The sequence below is a fragment of the Hylobates moloch genome, unplaced genomic scaffold (genome assembly GCF_009828535.3).
Source record: "Hylobates moloch isolate HMO894 unplaced genomic scaffold, HMol_V3 SCAFFOLD_21, whole genome shotgun sequence".
In the NCBI taxonomy this organism is placed as follows: Eukaryota; Metazoa; Chordata; class Mammalia; order Primates; family Hylobatidae; genus Hylobates; species Hylobates moloch.
This window is the reverse complement of record NW_026652296.1, coordinates 13,274,064-13,284,043: the sequence shown is the minus strand read 5'-3', so window position 1 is coordinate 13,284,043 and position 9,980 is coordinate 13,274,064. Positions and strand designations below refer to the sequence as shown.

The following is a 9,980-nucleotide window of genomic DNA, read 5'->3' as shown; positions in this document are numbered from 1 at the left end:
CAACAGTGTACAAATGGTTCAATTTCTCTACATTGTTGTTAACACTTAACAAAACAAAACAAAACAAAACAAAACAAAAACCTGGGGTCGGGTGCAGTGGTTCACGCCTGTAATCCCAGCACTTTGGGAGGCTGAGGCAGGCGGATAACCTGAGGTCAGGATTTCAAGACCAGCCTGGCCAACACGGTGAAATCCCGTCTCCATTAAAAATACAAAAAATTAGCTGGGCCTGGTGGTGGGCGCCTGTAATCCCAGCTACTTGGGAGGCTGAGGCGGGAGAATGGCTTGAACCTGGGAGGCAGAGGTTGCTGTGAGCCGAGATCGCGCCATTGCACTCCAGCCTGGGTAACAAAAGCGAAACTCCATCTCAAAAAAAAAAAACAAAAAACCCCAAAAACTGGAATGCTTCACAGAATTTGCATGTCATCCTTGTGCAGGGACCATGCTAATCTTCTCTGTATTGTTTCAATTTTAGTGTATGTGCTGCCAACATGAGCATAGTCCTTATTTGTATTTTAGCCCTCTTACAATGGATACTTTTAAAGCATTTGATAGCAAATGATTTTTTCTTCCAAAGCAAATATGTTTAATATGTAAGGCTAGAAAGGAAAAACAAAACAAAAATGAGCTGGGCTTCAAATTCTTCCAGCTGTGGAGTCATTTGCAGGTCGTGGAGCAGGACAAGTCTGTTGCAGCCAGGCCAGGTGCCAATTCCAACGGGCGCATGTGTCATCTCTGGCACGAAAATCACAGGTCGCCAAACCCTGATTTGAGTTTAAAGGAAGAGGCATGAACAAGGCGACTCTGGGTTGTAAAGCTCAGGCTGCTCTTTATCTCCAAAAATCTGCCTTAAATATGATTCTTCTCAGGGGTGTTTTTCCCCTCTTTAAGCAAAACAAGAAGTCAAGTACTTGTTTACCCTGAATTGCATTTTTTGATCTCTCTCTTCTGCTCTCTCTTTCCCCCTCAGTTGCGTGTCCTTCCCAGGGAGAAAAGTGGTTCAGAGTACAGCCTGGGGGTGGAGCTTGGGGCTGTGCCAGCTCATTTTCAGATTAGGTATTTCGAAACAGAGTTTTAGGCATGTGCAGGGTTTAGGCTTCTACCCAAGGAATCTATTTTCACTTGCAGGGAAATTTCACACTGTAATTACTATAATGAAGCAAAATATGGTGTGGGGTGAGGGAGGAGAACATTGTTACTAACCCTTGGATATTAACCCCTACGAAGCAAGTTTGGAACTGCCATACATGATCATTATTAACATTTGAGTGCTTTGTGCTTGACACTGTGTTTAGAGCTTTGACTATGCTGTTCTATTTAATCCTGATAATACCCTATGACATAAGCATTATTGTTGTTGTTATCATTATCAGTGTTCTCACTTTAGGAAATGGAGGCACAGAAAGTTCAAGTAACCAGCCACTATCACACAGCTTTGTAAGTAGCAGAACCAGCTTAGCAGGTTAGGCAGTGAGTGTCAAAGCCCACATTTTCTTTTTTCTCTTTTTTTTTTTTTTTTTTTTAGACTCCAGGATAGAGTGTAATCACCTTGACCTCCCTGGCTCTAGTGAGCCTCCTGCCTCAGCCTCCCAGTAGCTGGGACTACAGGTGCACACCATCATACTTGGCTAATTTATGTATGTATGTATGTATTTATTTATTTTTGAGACCGTGAGCCCTGCGATCTCGGCTCACTGCAGCCTTAACCTCCTTGGCTCAGGTGATCCTCCCATCTCAGCTTCTTGAATAGCTGGGAGACTACTCAAGGCGCATGCCACCACACATGGCTAATTTTTTTTTTTTTTTTTTTGGTACAGGCAGGGTTTTGCCATGTTGCCCAGGCTGGTCTCAAACTCCTGAGATCAAGTGATCCGCCCACCTGGCCCTCCCAAAGTGCTGGGATTACAGGCAGAGCCACTGCGCCTGGCCATAATTTTTCTAATTTTGTAGAGACAGGGGTTTCACTTTGTTGCCCAGGCTGGTCTTGAACTCCTGGAAAGCCCACACTCTTAACCACTAGGGTATCTGGCTATATCTCACACAATGAAAGAGGGAAGAATGTGGGAGATAGCAGTAGGGACAGAAACTGAGGCAGGAAAATGACTTGAGCCCAAAAGGTCCAGGCTGCAGTGAGCCGTGATCATGCCACTGCACTACAGCCTGGGTAGCAGAATGAGACCCTGTCTCAAAAGAAAAAAAAAACAAAAAACATCAGTCGGGCATGGTGTCTCACTTCTGTAATCCCAGCGCTTTCAGAGGCTGAGGCGGGAGGATTGCTTGAGGTCAGGAGTTTGAGACTAGCCTGGCCAACATGGTGAAACCCCATCTCTACTAGAAACAAAATTTGCCTGGGGTGGTGGTGCACGCCAGTAATCCCAACTACTCGGGAGGCTGAGGCAAGAGAATCGCTTGAACCCAGGAGGCAGAGGTTGCAGTGAGACGAAATTGTGCCATTACACTCCAGCCTGGGTGATGGAGCGAGATTCCATCTCAAAAAATAAAAACAAAGGCTGGGCAAGGTTGCTCATGCCTGTAATTCCAGCACTTTGGGAGGCTGAGGCGGGTGGATCACAAGGTCAGGAGTTCAAGACCAGCCTAGCCAACATAGTGAAACCCTGTCTCTACTAAAAATACAAAAAATTAGCCGGGCCTGGTGGCAGGTGCCTGTAATCCCAGCTACTCGGGAGGCTGAGGCAGGAGAATCGCTTAAACCCAGGAGGCAGAGGTTGCAGTGAGCAGAGATCGCGCCACTGCACCTCAGCCTAGACGACAGTGTGAGACTCTGCCTCAAAACAAACAAACAAACAAACAAACAAAAAAACACAAACCTGTGTACCCTAAACCTAAATGTACTAATTGATCACATTTTGCCACATTTGCTCACCTGTACTCTCTCTCTGTGTGTATGCATTTTTTCTCCCTAAATCATTTGACAGTAAGTTGCAAGCAGGCTAGTTACCATTGTTACTGGTCTAGAGTTCCTTTCATATAAAACATGTGACCCAAGCTAGATCAATTGAACAGATTACTCTTTGGAATTTGAATCTTGGAATAGGGTAATGAGAGGACAGCATAAAATGATTGGTCTTCTCTAGATCTACTGCTGGTCTCAGATAAGATGTTCAAGTATGGCCAGGCAGGGTGGCTCACACCTGTAATCCCAGCACTTTGGGGGGCCAAGGCAGGTGGATCACCTGAGGTCAGGAGTTCAAGACCAGCCTGGCCAAAGTGGTAAAATCCTGTCTTTACTAAAAATACAAAAATTAGCCAGGTGTGGCGGCACATGCCTGTAATCCCAGCTACTTGGGAGGTGAGGCAGGAGAATTGCTTGAACCCCGGAGGTGGAGGTTGCAGTGAGCCATGATTGCGCCATTGCACTCCAGCCTGGGTGACAAGAGTGAGACTCTGTCTCAAAAAAAAAAAAAAAAAAAGAGAAAAGCTAAAGATGTTCAAGTATCTTCAAGTATCTTCTCTTCCCTTGCTTTCTTTTTCTTTTTTTAAATCTTTTTTTATTTATTCACTTTTACTTTTCTTCTTTTCTTCCCTTTGTTTCTGATATTTCTGACCTGGCCCTCCAGCCTTCCCATTGATTCTTTGAGTTCCTGGATATCATTTTGCTACATTTCAGAGTCTATTGCTGTTGCTTGCAACCCAAGAATCCTAACTGGCACAGCTGCCCTTGAGGAAGTACACAGTCATCCTGGCAGCATGCAAGTAGAGGCTTCATGCACTCAGAAATATTTGTAGGCAGGATCTCTTTATTTTTGGAGGGCTTGTTCTAGTTGAGCTTCTAATGCTATCCTCAGAGAATTTGTGCCCTTGGGTCCCCTAGACCAAGCCAATTTTATTGGGGGATAATTTCAGAATTTGAAATTATTCTTCCTACCTATTAAAAGTTCTCAGCCACAGTTCAACAAAACTTCACACTTACATAGTATTTCTTTTTTTCTTTTTTGAGATGGAGTCTCGCTCTCTCGCCTAGGCTGGACTGCAATGGCGCTCTCTTGGCTCACTGCAAGCTCCGCGTCCCGGGCTCACGCCATTCTCCTGCCTCAGCCTCCCGAGTAGCTGAGACTATAGGCGCCTGCCACCACGCCTGGCTAATTTTTTGTATCTTTAGTAGAGATGGGGTTTCACTGTGTTAGCCAAGATGGTCTCGATCTCCTGACCTCGTGATCTGCCCGCCTCGGCCTCCCAAAGTGCTGGGATTACAGGCGTGAGCCACCACGCCCGGCCCACACTTACATAGTATTTCAATGATCCATTGCTGCATAGCAAATCACTGTAAAGATTAGTGGCTGAAAGGACATCTTTATTATCTCCCATGATTCTCTTGGTTGATTAGGTTCAGTGGGATGGTTCTTCTGTTCCAGTTCTTTTTTTTTTTTTTTTTTTTTTGAGACAGAGTCTCACTCTTTCACCCAGGCCAGACTGCAGTGGTGCAATCTTGGCTCACTGCAAGCTCTGCCTCCCAGGTTCACGCGGTTCTCCTGCCTCAGCCTCCCGAGTAGCTGGGACTATAAGCGCCCGCCACTGAGCCCGGCTAATTTTTTGTATTTTTAGTAGAGATGGGGTTTTACCATGTTAGCCAGGATGGTCTCGATCTCCTGACCTCATGATCTACCCGCCTCGGCCTCCCAAAGTGCTGGGATTACAGGTGTGAGCCACCATGCCCGGCCTGTTCTAGTTCTTTCTTTAAAAAAATTATTTAATTATGATTTAGTTTTTTTTTTTTTTTTTCCGAGACGGAGTCTCGTTCTGTCACCCAGGCTGGAGTGCAATTGCGCGATCTTGGCTCACTGCAAGCTCCGCCTCCTGGGTTCAAGCGATTCTCTTGCCTCAGCCTCCCGAGTAGCTGGGACTACAGGCTCCTGCCACCACCCCTGGCTAATTTTTTGTATTTTTAGTAGAGACAGGGTTTCACCATGTTAGCCAGAATGGTCTCGATCTCCTGACCTTGTGATCTGCCCACCTTGGTCTCCCAAAGTGCTGGGATTACAGGCGTGAGCTACTGTGCCCGGCCTATTTAGTTTTATTTTCTATTTTATTTTATTTTTTTGAGATGGAGTTTCACTCTTCTTGCCCAGGCTGGAGTGCAGTGGTGTGATCTCGGCTCACTGCAGCCTCTGACTCCTGGGTTCAAGTGATTCTCCTGCCTCAGACTGAGTAGCTGGGATTACAGGTGTGTGCCACCATGCCCAGCTAAATGTATTTTTAGTAGAGACAGGGTTTCACCATCTTGGTCAGGCTGGTCGCGAACTCCTGACCTCAAATGACCCACCTGCCTTGGCCTCCCAAAGTGCTGGGATTACAGGCATGAGCCACTGTGCCTGGCCATTTATTTTTATTTTTAAAAACTACCAATTTTCCTTTTTTATAACTTTTTTTTCACAATGTTCTGGTCAAGGCTATAGTCACCTGGGGCCTCTAAGGACTGAAATGTATGAGAAGACTTATTTGCATGGCTGACAGTTACTGCAGGCTCTTGCCTGGAATCTCAGCTGGGGCTGCCAAGTGGAGTGCCTCAATTTTACTTCATGTAGCCCCTCCATGTGGCTTGGGCTTCCCATAATCTGGCAGCTGGGTTCCATGAGGAAGAAAGTGTAAGCTGCCAATCATCTTTATTTTATTTATTTTATTTTATTTTATTTTATTTTATTTTATTTTATTTTAGACAGAGTCTCACTCTGTTGCCTGGGCTGGAGTGCAGTGGCACAATCTTGGCTCATTGCAACCTCTGCCTCCCAGGTTCAAGCGATTCTCCTTCCTCAGCCTCCAGAGTAGCTGGGGTTACAGGCATGTGCCATGGCGCCTGGCTAATTTTTGTACTTTTAGTAGAGATGGGGTTTCACCGTGTTGGCCAGGCTGGTCTCGAACTCTTGACCTCAGGTGATCCACCTGCCTCAGCCTCCCAAAGTGCTGGGATTACAGGCATGAGCCACCCCAATCATCTTAAAGCCTAGAGTTGAAAGTTCCGTGACATCACTTCCACCATTTCCATTGGTCAAACAGTTACAGAGCCAACTCCAATTCAAGGAAGAGGAAATAAAGCCTACCTCTCAATGTAGGAGTGGCTTGTGCAAACAGCAGGAAAGAATGATGGTGGGCACCTCCACAGACTATCTTTTAGAGCATGTCACTCATTTGGCTTAGATTTTGAGTCTAGAGCAGTGTTTCCACATGTCACTCACTACAAGATCACCTACAGGTTCCATCAAACTCTGCCAATGTTTGCCAGGCACAGTGGCACATGCCTGTAATCCCAGCATGTTGAGAGGCTGAGGAGGTTGGATTACTTGAGGTCAGGAGTACAAGACCAGCTTGGCCAACATGGTAACACCCCATCTCTACTAAAAATACAAAAATCAGCCAAGTGTGGTGGCACATGCCTGTAATCCCAGCTACTCGGGAGGCTGAGGCAGAAGAAGCCCTTGAACTCAGGAGGCGGAGATTGCAGTGAGCTGAGATCACACCACTGCACTCCAGCCTGGGCAACAGAGCAAGGCTCTGTCTCACAAAAATTCAGCTGAGCCAGGAGTTTGAGGTTACAGTGAGCCATGATTGTGCCACTGCATTCCAACATGGAGAAACCCCATCCCTACTAAAAATGCAAAAAATTAGCTGGGCATGGTGGCATGCGCCTGTAATCCCAGCTACTCAGGAGGCTGAGGCAGGAGAATCACTTGAAACCGGGAGTCGGAGATTGTGGTGAGCCGAGATCACGCCATTGCACTCCAGTCTGGGCAACAAGAGTGAAACTCCATTTCAAAAAAAAAAAAAGAAAATTCTAAAAAAATTCAGATGGTGTATGGTATGAATCATTATGAAGACAAAGCAGAGTGATATGACTGTGTTTGTGTCTGTGTGTGTGTTTAGTGCTTTAGAAGTTCTATCCGAGAAGGAGACATTGCAGCAGAGACTTGAATGGCAATAGAGTGCAAGCCAGGAGGAAAGAAAATTCTAGACAAAAGGAACAACAGGTGCACAGGTCCTGAGGCAGGAATATGCTTGGTGTGTTCAGGAATGTTAATGTGACATGGGGTGAGAAATAGGGAAAGATATATCACCTGAGATCAGGGAGGGGAGCAGAGACCAAATCAATTAGGGTCAGAGTAGTTTGTTTTCTTAAATGGAGTCAGGGTCTCCTTCTGTCACCCAGGTTGGAGTGCACTGGCACAATTACAGCTCACTGCAGCCTCGAACTTCTGGGCTCAAGCAATCCTCTCACCTCAGCTTTCTGAGTAGTTAGGACTAGAAGCGTGGGCCGCCACACCCAACTAGGGTCTGAGTTTTATCCCAAATGCAGTGGGATGCCATTCGAAGCTGTTTAGGTTGGAAGTTTTCTGTTTTTTTTTTTTTGTTTTTGAGATGGAGTTTCGCTCTTGTTGCCCTGGCTGGAGTGCAGTGGCATGATCTTGGCTCACTACAACCTCTGCCTCCTGGGTTCAAGAGATTCTCCTGCTTCAGCCTCCCAAGTTGCTAGGACTACAGGTGTGTGCCACCATGCCCAGCTAATTTTGTATTTTTAGTGGAGACAGGGTTTCACTGTGTTGGTCAGGCTGGCCTCAAAACCCTGACCTCAAATGATCCACCTGCCTTGCCTTCCCTGAGTGCTGGAATTACAGGCGTGAGCCACCGTACCCTGCCTAGGTTGGAAGTAACATGATTTAATACGTGATTTTTCAAGGATCTCTCTGGCTACTGTATTGGGAGTGCCTTGTATAGGATCAATGGGAGAGAAGAAAGGAGAGTAGCTAGGAGACAGGTGCAGTTGCTGAGGTGAAAGGCCATACATGTGTGAGCATTTCATCTCTGGGTTCTCAGCACCTAACGCAGTATTTTATTTTATTATTTTTATTTTATATATATATATATATATATATTTGAAATGGAGTCTCACTCTGTCACCCAGGCTGGAGTGCACTGGTGCAAGCATGGCTCACTGTGGCCTTGACCTCCCCTACTCAGGCAATCCTCCTACCTCAGCCTCCTGAGTAGTTGGGAATACAAGCAGGCGCCACCACACCAAGCTAATTTTAAAATTTTTTGTAGAGACTGGGTCTCTGCTTTGTTGCCAAGGCCAGTCTTGAACTCCTGGGCTCAAGCAATCTCTCGGCCTTCCAAAGTGTTGGGATTACAGGCCTGAGCCACTGTGCCCTGGTGGAAAGATTTTTTTTTTTTTTTGAGACAGAATTTCACTCTTGTGGCCCAGGCTGGAGTGCAGTGGCATGATCTCGGCTCACTGCAACCTCTGCCTCCCGGGTTCAATCCAATACTAGATTTTTTTTTTTTTTTTTTTTTTTTTTTTTTTTGAGACGGATCTCTGCCCCAGGCTGGATCATGGCCATCCGGCTCACTCCTCAGCCTCTCCGAGTAGCTGGGACTACAGGCGCCCACCACCACGCCCGGCTAATTTTTTTTGTATTTTTAGTAGAGACAGGGTTTCACCGTGGTCTCGATCGCCTGACCTCGTGATCCGCCCGCCTCGGCCTCCCAAAGTGCCGGGATTACAAGCGTGAGCCACCGTGCCCGGCCCCGAGTAGCTAGGATTACAGGTGCCTGCCACCGTGCCCAGCTAATTTTTTGTATTTTTAGTAGAGACAAGGTTTCGCCATGTTGGGCAGGCTGGTCTGGAACTCCTGACCTCAGGTGATCCGTCCACCTTGGCCTCCCAAAGTGTTGGGATTACAGGTGTGAGCCACCGTGCCCGGCCTGGAAATGAGATATTTAATTTTTTAATTTTTACTTTTTTTTTTTTTGAGACGGAGTTTCACTCTTGTTGCCCAGGTTGGAGTGCAATGGTGCCATCTCGGCTCACTGCAACCTCTGCCTCCAGGTTCAAGTGATCCTCCTGCCTCAGCCTCCTGAGTAGCTGGGATTACAGGCATGTGCTACCATGCCCAGCTAATTATGTATTTTTAGTAGTGACGGGGTTTCTCCATGTTGGTCAGGCTGGTCTTGAACTCCCGACCTCAGGTGATCTGCCTGCCTTGGCCTCCCAAAGTGCTGGGATTACAGGTGTGAGCCACCGCACCCAGTGGAAATGAGATATTTTAAATAACATAAGTAAACAGAAATATATCGTGATTTTAATGGTAATTCATGCTCTGAAAAGAAATAAAGAAAGGAATAGGAGTAGGGAAAGCTGGGATCAGAGTGGGCAGGAAGTTAAAACAGAGCAATTAGGGAAAGCCTCACTGAATAAGTGACATTTGGACAATGACCATGGGGAGATTAGGGAATGGGTTATTTGAGTTTTCTGGGAAAATAGTGTTCTTGGCAGAGGAAATAGCAAGTGCACGATCTTTAAGGCCAGAGTGTGCTAAGCACATTGGAGAGGCCAAGGAGTCCAGTGTAGCTGAGTTACAGAAGTGAGTGGAAGAGAAGAAGGTGATGAGTTTAGAGAGGGAAGGGGAGGGCAAGAGACAGGCTGTATAGGGCTTTGCAGGTTACTGCAAGAATTTTGCAGGAGGGACATAAACTGACTTGGTTCTTACCAGGATCCCTCTGGCTGCTGTGTTGAGTATAGACTCTAAGGAGAAAGAGTGGAAGCAGGCAGAACACTGAGGAGGCTGTTGCAGTGGTCCAGGTGGGAAATGATGGTGCTGACCATGGAGGTGGTAAGTGGTCAGATTATTCTATTTTATTTACACTCAACACATCTAATACTGACTCAATATTATCTAACATACAGTCCACATTGAAATTGCCCCCCAAATTCTTTTTACATAAAAAAACATCCTGAATCCAATCAAGTCTCACCTATTGCGTTTGGTTTTCACCTCTTTCATGCTGTCATATTTTAAAAGACCCAGGCTAGATGTTGTGTAGACTGTCCCACATTCTGAATTCGTTTATTTTTTCATGGTTAGATTCAGGTAAGCTTTTTGTGTGTATGTATGTGGCAAGTATACGACAGAGGTAGCAATATGCTTTCCCCACTGCATCATATTAGGAGACACATAACAAGTCCTGACCCA

At 46.1% G+C, this 9,980-nt stretch overlaps 1 protein-coding gene and 1 non-coding gene across 2 annotated transcripts in view; one reads left to right on the top strand and one right to left on the bottom strand.

Annotated features, from left to right (window-relative positions):
* Nucleotides 1–391: 391 nt before the first annotated feature.
* Nucleotides 392–499, bottom strand: LOC116461589 (U6 spliceosomal RNA). The gene has a single exon (XR_004246121.1). It is a non-coding gene; the product is annotated as a U6 spliceosomal RNA (small nuclear RNA).
* Nucleotides 500–9,598: 9,099 nt separating this feature from the next.
* Nucleotides 9,599–9,980, top strand: part of NCOA3 (nuclear receptor coactivator 3) — a 152,442-nt gene continuing 152,060 nt past the window's right edge. The window contains exon 1 of the mRNA XM_032142946.2: nt 9,599–9,620. The gene's annotated coding sequence lies outside the window, so the exon portion shown is untranslated. The remainder of the gene's footprint in view (nt 9,621–9,980) is intronic.